Raw genomic sequence first — 13325 nt, 5'->3', positions numbered from 1 at the left:
AACCACCTCCATGCTTCACTGTTGGTAATATGCACTGTGGGTTTGATCTATCAGAAGGTTTACACTGCACTCGATTTAGATTTTTTGAATTCCTTAGCTCGAATTTACATTCATCGGACCAATTTGCTTAGTCCGAAAATGCGGTTGGAATATTTAGATATTGTGTTGTGAACCCCAGTTTATTTTTTCTATTCGCGATGAAAATCATAAGTCGTTTTTTTTTTTCAAACCAAAAGATCGCAATTTCCTTTTCATTGTACTAATAGAAATATCCAAATCGAAACTCAATCATCTCCCTCGATGAAATTTCAGGGCGACACATTTTCTTCTTATTTATTATTTTAAGCTTTGGACCTCCAATGTACTAAGTCTTGCATGTTTTCCTTTTTTTGAAATTTTCAAAAACTTTTCTTGCTTCTTCGATTATAATGGAATACTTTTCAAACATTTTTTTAAATTGTTTCACCCTTCTTCCTATCGAATACAATTAAGTTCCGAATTTCTTCAGTGTTCCTAATTTTTCTCTAAGAACAGAACATAAATATATTTATCCCAACAGAAGTTCACTTTCGGAATGCAAATTTATTAAAACTGTAGTAAAATTCAATTTTACCTTGAATGAACTCAACAAAAACTAATTTTATGCTTTCATTTGACGCGCGCAAATAAGCTCACTAGCAAGGACTAATCACTCTCTATTAAGTAAATATTTTTTGCGTATAAATAATAGCTGTAAATTTTATTTGAAATGTTTATTTACATAACGGAACATCTTCAAGGTATGCTATATGAATTTAACTATGAGCGAAAATATAGGAAGTAAATTAATGTTGTAAAGTTGCCAGTAAGTAATATATTTATACTTTCATTTGATGCCTAGTGTAGAACTTAATGGAGAATTTTTTTAAAAACATTTATTCGATTTTCAATAATCATTTGATTTTATTTCTAATTTCGAAATATAAAAGGCAGCCCTCGTACCATAATCAGCATTTGCACATATAATCCCCAAATATCACGGTCCTTTGCGGTTTTTTTATAATTTTTTGGAGCTAATAAGATAACGGTATTCATAGCAGAGTTTCAATATGGAGAAGCGGAGATTTTCAGTTTACCGGCAATTAAACTTTATGTCAGACGAAATTACTGGCAAATCGGCAAAGCTTTTTAAGCTGTCGGAACATCTTTGAAATTCCTGCTTGCTTTGTTAGAGATGGTATTTTAAAAGGAGGTTACGCCAGCAGTACAGTTAATTTTCGCTCACACTGAAAAAAAATTCTGACCAATTTTGTGTAGAGGCAAAGTATTTTTTGATAACTGAAGCTAATAAAACTTTATTATTTACATAGATAACGTCGAGACCGGTTTAAGTTGTAAAATTTTTTCGACTTTTATTTCAGCTATTACAAACTCATCTAGCTACGTACCTTAACTAAATACTTAAACCAATTTCTGCAAACCTAAAAATGTTTTATGCAATTTTGTTGAATTTATTTCTATTTTCATGTATTGAACCCGTTTCTACTATTGTTTTACGTTTTTCATTTTCTACTAAATTAATTTTCATTGTAATGAAATGTAACAGCAATAATATAAACGTACACACACACACAACACTTATATACATACATATGCATAAACAAAACATTGTGAAAAGTATGAAAATGTGAAATAAGTAAAAAATAACCGAACAGAAAGCCAATAAGCCAAAGTGGTCAGAAATAAAGCAGACAAATAGGCGAAGTTGTAGGCGAAGTTGTAGGCGAAACAATAAAAAATAAGCACAGTAACAGAAAGGCTTTTCTACCTTTGTAAACAAATGAAGCAAAAAATTGTTATTTTCATTTGCTTATTATAAAATTTATCTGTGACCATTTTATTAGACTTCTACGCTACGCTTACACTAACCACTGGATCCTGCTGTGTCCTAGCAGCAAACAATTTATTCACCACCATCACCACAAATCAACTCACTTGCCAAGTGTCGTTAAGGTAAATTTCATTTTCATTTGCAGTGTTTCGTTTCACTTCACTTCTTCGGAGGCCTGCTTCAACGAACAACGACAATGAAATTAAATAAGTAGCCATGCTATTTTCTTTTACTGCTTAGACTTTTTCTCGCTGATTTTTAAGCATTAAATACAACACGCATTATATGTAAAAGGGAAATTTTATTTCCGTTGCCGTGCTTTTGGACAGTCCTCATGCAAGACAGGCTTCTTGTGTGGCGGCTTGTTGCTGTGGCTGCGAGCTGTGATGTTTCAAAATAAATAAATGCTTAAAAATTATTATGCATACATACAATGTATGTATGTATGTATTTAGAGCTGCTGACGCAGTTTCAAAATACAGCAATTTTTGTTGCAGCTTGCTAGTTGTCGCTCTAATTGAACAAACAAAATTAATTGCAAATCACATTTTGCTCAACCAGCATTTCAAACATTTCAGAATATAACTGTTAATGAATTGTTGTTGAACGTAAAATTTTTTTTTTATATTGCTTATTTTTTTAACAGTTTATTATTTGTTAACAATCGAAATGTTGACTTGATATTTCGCTTTCAGCAATTTTTTTGTGCGCACTTGCGTTGCAAGTGGTTTTTTATCGCCTTCGCCGTCACTTTTAATATAAATGTTTAAGTGTTTGTATACATTAATCGTTTGTAATTAACCTGTCATGTATCAAGTAATTAACGCATGTAACAACAACAACCCTTACTTGGTTTTTTCGTTAATGTAAAGGGCGGTACATAATTTTGGATATCTTTATACCCTGAACAGAGTATATTAGGTTTGCCACGAAGTTTTTAGCAGTCAGAAAGAAGCCTACGTCGTTTTAGCCATGTCCGTCTTTCTTGCCCACTGTCCGTATGTCTGTCTGCATACCATAAACGCGAGCTAGTCCCAGTTTTTGAGTTAGCGATCTGAAATTTGCAAGATGTTTTTTTCTCAGCTAGAAGTTGCTCAGTTGTCGGAAATGCCGATATCAGGCCATTATAGCTTATAGCTGTCCTGCAAACTGGCCGATCGTAATTAAGTTCTTGTATGAAAACCTTTTTTATTTGAAAAGACATCTTGATGAATTTTTGCACGAATTATTTTCCAAGGCAATGCTACTATATTCGAATAAATTTTTAAAATCGGTTCACTATAGCATATAGCTGTCATACAAACTGAATTATCAAAAGCAATTTCTGGTATGAAAAACTTTTTCATATCTTTATGAAATACGGCGCAGATAATTTCTTAAGGCATTCCTATATATTATTATATTACTCAGATCGGACCACTACAGCGCATCGCTATTATAACCCAATTCAGTGCTACTAAATCTTCACTATAGCATATAGCTGCCATACAAACTGAGCGATAAAATTCAAGTTCTTGTATGGAAAGCTTTTTTATTTGCTGTGATATCTTCACGAACTTTGGCATAAATAGCTCATAAAAGCAAAACTACAATTTCTGAACATATTGTTGAAATCGGTTCACTATAATTGTAGCAGCCACACAAACTGAACCATCAAACCCAAGTTCTTATATGAAAAACTTGTTTATATGTGAAGGGTATTATAGCTTCGATGCGGGTGGCATATGTGAGAAATCTGTCGTCATATTCATTCTTATTATTTTTATCCCTTTTATATGGACCACCCTGTACTTTCAAGAGCGCGCATGAAAAAATGAGAAAAATAGCTCTACCCACCGGTTATAAATATTGTAAATTGTCGCTATACTCAAATGAGAAATGTTATTTGAAGTGGCATTCACATACATAGAATTATGAAATTTGTACAAAAAGTGCTATGCAAGAATTAATATGTACAAATATTTAGTGCTTACGCAGAAAAAAAATGTAAATATTAAAAAAAAAAAAAATATTTATTCGATATTTCGATACAGAAAAATTAAATAAATGAACTTTTTTACAAAAAAAAAATTATATGGTACTTTTTATAAATTATAGGCATTTATCTTTTTGCTCACAGCAGAAATAATTACAACGTAAATTGTTTTATTAATTTTGTTTTTTTTTCCACAGCCAAAATTGTTGTTTTTACATATTTAAAATAATTAGCTGCAAGCAATATTTTCATTTATAATTATTGCATAAATTGTGGTTAACCATAACCATTTTGTAGCGTATCTCATTTCCGCAATACGCTAGACGCGCACTCATACACACACGCACATACGCTGCAGTCGGCACTTCGCAGCTAGCTTTGGCCGTTATATAAAGCACCTCTTAAGCTGACCATAATTGAATTTAATATCAAAATACTGCAAAGTTTAGCGCACAGTATTTTGCGCATAGATACGCGCATTTGGTTGCAGATTGCGCGTTTTTTCCGTTGTGGCGCTTTAATCAACGCAACTTTTTTGTTATTTGATGCCTCTTCGGGGCTAATTAAATAAGCGCTGAAAACAAGAGATTTTTATAAACGAATTGTTAATTAAACTAAATATGCGCGTTAAACGCACACACACACACATGCGCAGCAAATATTTAACAAGTGTATGTGTGCGTGTATATGTGTATGGCTGTGACAGTAAGGCCATTGGCGAGAGCATCAGGAAGCGTCTGACGGAAACGGCAACACAGCGCAATTTCCTCGACATTTTCAAACTTTCTATACACGCTTCCGCTTGCACTGTTGTTGCTAACCAATACACACGAATGAGCACAAATACATACGCGCTTCAAAGCAACAGCAGAAGCGCTGCAGCAGAGAAATAAAGCATCAAATGGAGATTGCTGTGACTTTCTTGCAATACGAGCAACAACAAAATTATATTTTAATCTTTTTTTTTGTAACAATTAATCCCACATATACATAAGCGCATGCCATGAGCTCAGCTATATTTCTTTTAACCGTTAACTGTCACAATTGCCAACGCTTAAATGATTTAACAGTGACACCCTGTGCCCAACATGACGCCAACTAACAACCTTAGCCACTTGCTTTCAAGAGTGTGTCTAATGGAGCACCCTTCACGCACGAAAAATACACATATTTTCACAGATACAAATACATAAAACAAAGGGGCGCTCGAGCATGTATCGGCTCACCTTAGCTAATACCAGTATTTCTATCACCTGGCAAGCATGCACTTCTCTCACATATACACACACATACACATACACTTTATAAAGGTTTCCCTTGCCTTGTCAACGCCAGCGCGTTTTGTTGTTGTTGCACGCCACTAGCAGCTTGCCAGCTTTGTACCGAGAATGTCTAATTTAGCTGCAGCATAATTCACAAATCCGGCATGAAGCCTTGCCATTCATTCGCCATCGCTCCACTGCGCCATTGTGGCATTCGCCTTCGCAGCAACACGGTTGTGGCATGCCACCTACACAGAGTTTGAGCTTCAAGTATTTAAATTTTCACATGAACCCAAACAGTTCGGCGCAGTGCCTATGTGGAAATATACACATGTGTATATATGTGTGTGTGCGGTGTGCATAGTTAACGATGTGTGTGTGTGCATATAGTTTGGTATGTGCGTATATGTGTATGTGGTAGTGGCGGTGCAGCTTGGCAGTGCCGGCTTAGCCAAGTTTGACATGTGAATAAATGAATGAATATATGACACACCCTATGGTAATCGGATAAATTTAGGGCAAACATTTACATGACAGAAAATAGAACTTTTACACTTTTGGCGCAAAGCGTTGAGAGGCTGTGCTGTTTTTCAAACGGTACACCGAAATATTTCAAGTTTTTAAAGCGGCTTTTTGTTAGCCTGTTGACATGGTGCAGTGCAGTTTGCTAGGGGTACAAGGGTTTTAATTAAAATATGGTTGGCATTTCATAATATTTGCATAAAAAAATTGTCATACATATATCTAAATGCATACATACATTTAGAAAAGAACAAATGAGTAGAAATGTTAACTTCGGAAGTTATAATACCCTTCACAAATACAAAAGCTTACTTACAAGAACCTGATTGGTTAGTTTGTATCGCAGCTATAAGATGTAGTGACTCGATCCGGACAATTCCTTCCGATTTTCATGAAGACATCTCGTAAGATAAAAAATCTTTCAATATACGCACTTATTTCGCATGTTCAGTTTGTGTGGCAGCTATACGCCCGCGTATATACAGGCAGACGGACAGATGTATCCGACTAATAAACTCACCTTGACACGCTGATCATGTATACATATATATATATATATATATTATATTTTATAGGTCTCCAACGTTACCTTCGCTGTATTACAAACAAACTTAATATATTATACAATGTTCAGGGTATAGAAATATATAAATATATATTTAAGTGCTGTAACAAGCTACATTTCTTCGAATTTGTTGCATATAGATCACATGTGCTGCCTCGCCACGCTTCTAATTCAATAAGAAAGTGACTAGCTGGCGCCACACATATTATATATTGTATTATATGTGCATACAAGTAGCACACTCGTGGATGACTGCAACAGTTACCACTTTAAATCTCAGCTGAACACAGTTCAGCCACTAAAACAGTTCAATAGATGTGCATAAAAGTTCAATAGCTCATTGAAATTCACCATACCACAACCATCAATTTGCAATATATGTAATCATATAGTATATATATGGCTGCTTGTCGACAGCAGCGCAGTGTATTCAGCCAATTGAGCAGAGTGGGCGCCAAGTAGCGATGTGTTGGTAGTTGCCGCTGGCTTTTACCATTCTATATATAAATGAAAGCAAAGCTTGCCTGTATGTGTCAGTTAGTGCAGCTCGCGATAGCACACGATGATGGAAATTGATTTATGCTGAGCGCATTAAAGTAACCTCCTCAAGAGAAATAGTAAACAAGCACACATTTATGTTGATATGTTTGAACGCTGGTACAAGTTGCAAGCAGAGCAATTAATTATGCATTTATCTATGAGCGCGTCCACATTTTTAATACAACGGTTCAAGCTTAAACAAAAAAGAAATTGATGAAAGCGTACGTTAAGTATGCCGACAGTGGTGGCAAAAAATTTGATTGAAAAATGGAAAGCTTTTAATTTGCAAACTTATATATTGATATTATTTCCAAAAATAAATGCTTCAAATTGGTAACTGTGTGAGGCTCAGCACAACATTTATGAATTTTAAGCTATTTGCGGAAGGGTTTACTTGAAAACGCTTTACCTGAAAAAAAATTTGTACTTGATTAAAAATTCGATAAAATTAAGCTGGCGCTTTTAATATATTTACTTAAAATGAAATATTCAAAAGCACCGATAGTAACAGGGAACTGTCCACAATGATGCTAGTGCTCACTTTAGGCACAATGGTGTTCGTAGATAAAAAAGTTAGTTGTAGTATTTTTATTTACTTTCTATGCCAAATATTAACCTACAAACAGTAATATTCGCCTACAATTTCAACAACAACAAAAATTATTTTATAGCCGAAAAGCACACTGCTCTTCATTGAAAGGTCTGATGTTGGCAGTGAATTCATTTTCTTTATAAATTTATAGCAGCAAAGCATATAATGCTAGTTAATGCGAATGGCGCTGCGTATGAGTAATATTTCACACAAAAGAAAGATAATATAAAATACGTAAGATAAATGTAACAAAATAAAATTTAATGAAATTAAATGATATAAAAAAAATTAAAATATGATAAAATAAAATAAAATAAAAAAATAAAAATAAATTAAGTAAAATAAAATAAAGTTACAATAAATTAAAATAATTGAATATAAAATATAATAAAATAAATGAAAGTTAAATAAAATAAAATAAGATAAAAATTTTTAAATTATATAAAAATAAATTAAATCAATATAAACTAAATTTAAATTAATTTAAATTAAATTAAATTTTAGTTACGTTAAATTAAATAAACGAAAGAAAATTTAATAAAATAAAATATATTTGAATAAAATAAAAAAAAATATAAGAAAATAAATTAAAATTATATAAAATAAAATAAAATAATTTATTTCAACTTATTTTATTTGATTTATATAATAAATAAAGTTATATAAAATATAACAAAATAAAATTAAATTAAATTAATTCAAATTAAATTAAATGAAATAAAAAGGAGGATATGAACTAAAATTATATAAAAGTAAACAAAATAAGATGAAATAAAATATAATCGAATAAAATAATATATAATAAAATAAAATACAATTGAATGAAATAAAACAAAATAAGAGGAAATGAATTACAATACAATTATATAAAATTAAATTAAATAAGATGAAATAAAATATAATAAAATAAAATAATATGATATAAATTAAATTAAATTAAATTAAATTAAATTAAATTAAATTAAATTAAATTAAATTAAATAAAATTAAATTAAATTAAACTAAATTAAATAAAATAAAATAAAATTAAATTAAATTATATTAAATTAAATTAAACTAAATTAAATAAAATAGAATAAAATAAAATTAAATTAAATTAAATTACATAAAATTAAAATAAATTAAGTTATTGAATATAAAATAAAATACAATAACATAAACTAAAATAAAATATTAATTTAAATAAAATAAATTAGAGTCAAATAAAATAAAATTTATTTTAATTAAATCAACTTAAAATAAATTATATAAAATTTAATAATATAAAACAAAAAAAGAAGAAATAAATATATTAAAAATTAACAATAAATAATCAAATCAAGTTACATTAAACGATAATTAAACAAAACTAAAAAATTACAATAGTGCATATTTTACTTTTCTTTGCACTTTTGGTTCACACAGTTAAACCACCACTGTAATAGTTAATCATTGACTTTTGTTCCACACAGCCGCACACATCTGAATAAAAGAATACTTGTGTTTGTTTTATAAATCTCTTTTGAAGAGCAAAAATAAAGTACTTAAGCGTTCAATGAACCAATTTCACACACACAAGTGTGTGTTGGTGTAAATATACAAATAAAATATATGAATGTGTTAATGCGAGGAATTAGACTTTAACCACTTGACAAATGTCACTGAACTCTAATGTCTGCTGGCACATTAATTTTTTGGCGCCATAAATCAGTCTTGTGGTTTTTGAAGTGGAAATATCATTCGTATTGGTTGATGAATTAGTGCGCTAATATTAAATCACTTGATATGCAATCAAAGCACTTAGCTCATTTTTCCTCAATTGCGGTTATTTATTTATTAGGATAAATGTTGTGGCATTTGCGTTCAAATAGCATTGATTTTTTATTATACAAGTCTATACGATGTTATTTATAGTTTGATGTACCTAAGGTTTGTTTATATACTTTCAAAATGATTGAGATATGCAAACAAATAATCAGAACCGAGAGATTAGCTGTTTTCACAGTGTAGATCTCTATACAAAATTAAAATAATGACGAAGGCTAATTTCCGAAGCCAAATTTATATACTCTGTCAACATGTTGCATAGATTATAAGAGTTTTTTTTATCAGGACAGATACAGAAATACATAAATATATCAAAAAGAGGAGGGTTTTGAGTCATATTTAGATTGATATGGACTACTCAACCATAGCTTTGTAAAATTAAATAGATCTTTGATAGCCTTAAAGGGTATCTTTTATATACTGATTCGGTTAGTTTTTATGGCAGTTATATGCTATAGTGGTCCGACCTAAACAATATGTACAGAGATCGTAGCACTGTCTTGAATAATAATATGTGCCAAGCTTAGGAAGATATTTTATCAAAAAAAACATTTTTTCTATACAACAATTTCATTTTGATAGGTATGGCAGCTATATGCTATAGTAGTCCGATCTTAACAATTTTTTTCAGAGTTTGTTGTATTGTCTTGGAAAAAAAGTCTGTGCTAAAGATAATTTGCCAAATAAAAAAGTTTTCTATACAACGACTTCATTTTCATAGGTCATTTTATATGGCAGCTATATGTTATATTAGTCCGATATCAGCGTAGAAAAGAATGTGTGCAAAATTTCATATCGCTAACTCAAAAACTGGCGGACTAGTTCGCATATTTTTTTAAAGAAAAACAGCAATCGCCTCCACTATTCCTAACTTCTTCCGATATTAATTTCCTCAAAGCCCACTCCTTAAGCATTTACTGCTCTTATTGCATATGTTCTCAATTTAAGCTTTCTTCTCTACACACAAGTTATATAAAATGGCTCATGTAAACGCACACATAAGCATTCAGCTGGCATAGAAAGTCACAACTGCTACAAATTTCCACTTATTGCCGGTCGCTTTGACAATTGCACAAACTGTTTTTGTTGCACTGCAATTGTACTGGCATTCACACTGCCAGCGCAATGTTGCATTGAGCAAATGTCTTACAACTACACTCGCATTGCATGGCATTGCATGGCATTGCATTTGCCACATTTGTTATTTTACGCTAAATTCAGTTTTGGCATTTGCGCCAACTTGAATGCCGTCAATTTATTGCATACAAAAGGGCGCACAACTGCTAAGCTTTCACTGACACACACAAAGAAATCGGCACTTACAGCAATCTTAAAATACAACAGACGGTGTTCGTGTGTGTGTGTGTATGAGCACGCCACTTCTCTCGGCTCTTGGCGGACTACATGGAATTGCGTTGTCTTTTGTATCGACAGCATTTGATTCAATTGCTATTCAATTCGTCGTCATCTTCTTCTTCCTCCTTTATTGTGCGCTTTACTTTACTTTGTTACCAGTGTTAAAGAGTATTCAGTGTCTGCATGTGTATGTGTGCCAATACAAATGCATCAGTATGCCTGCATTTGTATATGTGTGTGTGTGTGTGTGGAGTTTGTAGTGTTGCAAGTGCTCAATTGACATAATAATGGACGGAATTCAATTGGCATCCACTTGCCATCCGTCGCCTGACGCTCTTCCCCGCAGCTTTAACTAAAACCTAGTTGACTTTTCCGCTCGGCCCGGCGCATTTGTTTATTACATTATACATGTATGTGCCGCCAAGACCCTACAATCACAATCTCCCACTTCGCAGCAAGACAGTCAGTCAGTCAGTGAGTCAGTCGATATTTTCTCGATTTGCTTGAAATGCGCTTTTGCAAATTGATGCCATTTCAACAACACCTGCTATAGTTCACGCTCGTTACGCGCTTACACTTTTATTCAATCGCACTCGGCTTGCAATTTACTCACACACACACACACACCCACATATGTACGCGTTGAAATATAAGCTTTCATATGTGTAGTTGAGTACAATAATATTGTACATTTATATCGTGTTCTCCAGCTGACATTGGCTTTAACTAACAGTTATACACCAACTGAGCCGGATTGTACAAACTATGTTTTCTATGATAAACATTTATTATACTCCTCCAGATAGTAACCAATTATTGCCTGTAAACCTTGGTTGACATCGCTTTTATCGCGCGTTTCCCGCAGTGGATATGCTATGACCAACGAGAGCAGGCAAAACCCAGTCATATAAATCAGCAGTACGACAGCTATTCAGGCTGGATTATGATCGTGTATTATTATTAATAAAATTAACTGACTACAGTCAAAGGATAATGTATCGTCTTTATTTTATGGTACCGGTATATTTCTGTTGTACCTCTGTATTCCTTTTCTCGTCTTTAAAGCCTTGACTGGAACTAGTCGGCCTGTCCTGCTCTTCGAAAAAGAGTATAAAACCAAGTGAGAACTTTTCTTTTAGTGTTAACACAATAAGTTCCGAATACAATTTCCTTTCTTTTTTCAGGCTTTAATCGATCTCTGTGAGTCAAGTTTTTTTATAATATCAAGATTGCAACATGCGTTTTTGAAAATTAGACTTCTTAAAACAACATATCAAAATTTAATAGAATTTTTTTATATTGATAATATCTTATAATACGAGTACGTCTCCGCTGCAATTTTAGTTTTCAGTGTAGGTCAGAGCAGACCTGTAATAATTAATCGTTTGTAATATTTTCGCAGCTCTGAGCGACTTTATTGTATTGAAAGTTTAAATTCATACATAATTTCTTAGATTTTATTAGCAGCAGAGTATTTTGAAGACTGAGATAACCTCAAGGAATTGAGTAATATATATTTGGAATATGGTTGAATGCCACTTCGCATATTCTTGCATAGTTTTAAATGCGATAATTAGATCGTCAACATTGACACTTAAGTCAAGGACAGTTAAGGAAAACCTGGAATATCTTTGAGTTTGTCGGAAAAGGTATACTCAGCCATCACTTCTAGTAAGAGGCTATTAACCGTACTTAAAGTTTCGTTCTGCTTTCTTGTGCACAAATGGCGGTGTATGTATTTCATTATTTTACCTTAATATCGCCATTGCATAACCCAGCTTTCGACTACAAGTTTCCGCACTTGCACTTCTTTTTATAATTTTCTGTTCAATTTTGTTGCGTTCCACTTTTATTTCACAATACTAAGTTTCAACGCATTTCAATTGAATTCACTGCAAATTCGATTTTTATTTACACAGAGTGCCATTGGAAACTTTACTTAAGTCGCTTGCAAGTGATTTCATATGGCACTCAAAGGCACGTGTCGCCTTGCAAAGGATAAAAGGACCAATGGCGACTTTGAAAATTCTTATACAAGCGCAAATTATTTTCTTTTTAGGTAAGACTATATACAAAGTTCTTCTGTTCGAGATAAATAGTTGATTTGTTTGGATAAAAAACTAAAATTAATTGATGGGGAATTTATCTAGTTGTACTCATGAGTTGTACCTGTAGAGGTTACTCTAGCATAGACTGCGGGATCACCCCACTTGTGTATATTGTGTATAGGACTGGGTACTCTCACATTCCTATCAAAGATCATATATTCGTCCGAACAAATCATGTTTAACGGCGGAAACATGCACCTTTCCTGCTGCTCGCTGCCGACTTTAAAAGGCTTAGCCTGTAGTCCCTCGGCTCCTAGGGCTTTGTTGTTCTTAAACCGCCTTAAAGCTGTTTTCACCTCCTCTTGGTGACGTGACGGAACAATAATCTTGTCACTGTATGGTTTGTCTATTATTAGGTTTATTACATTAAATTAGAAAAGATAAATTTCGAAAATGAGTTTCCTCCAAATCAAGCATTCAAATAAATGCATATATCAGTGCGGGAGATGTAGCGCCAATTATACAAAAAGATTGTGTGTGTAATTAATAAAAACCAGTTTGTACTGCTGACAGCTTAAATGCTGCTTTCCAGCTGGGGGATGCTGGTGTTTCAACGCAACTTTTGCTGCACATCCTTATGTCCAAATATCGCATTGGCCTGAACTCAACGCCAACTGCAGAGCATTGTCGTAGCTTGTTTGCTGACGCCAGCGCCGCCGCTGATCCCTTGAGTTCCATTGAGTCATTTAACATGTTTGTCCATGTTAATAAGCGTCTTTTGCAAAGTCA

This window comes from Bactrocera oleae, chromosome 3, assembly GCF_042242935.1.
Source record: "Bactrocera oleae isolate idBacOlea1 chromosome 3, idBacOlea1, whole genome shotgun sequence".
In the NCBI taxonomy this organism is placed as follows: Eukaryota; Metazoa; Arthropoda; class Insecta; order Diptera; family Tephritidae; genus Bactrocera; species Bactrocera oleae.
Note: the sequence above shows the minus strand (reverse complement) of the source record.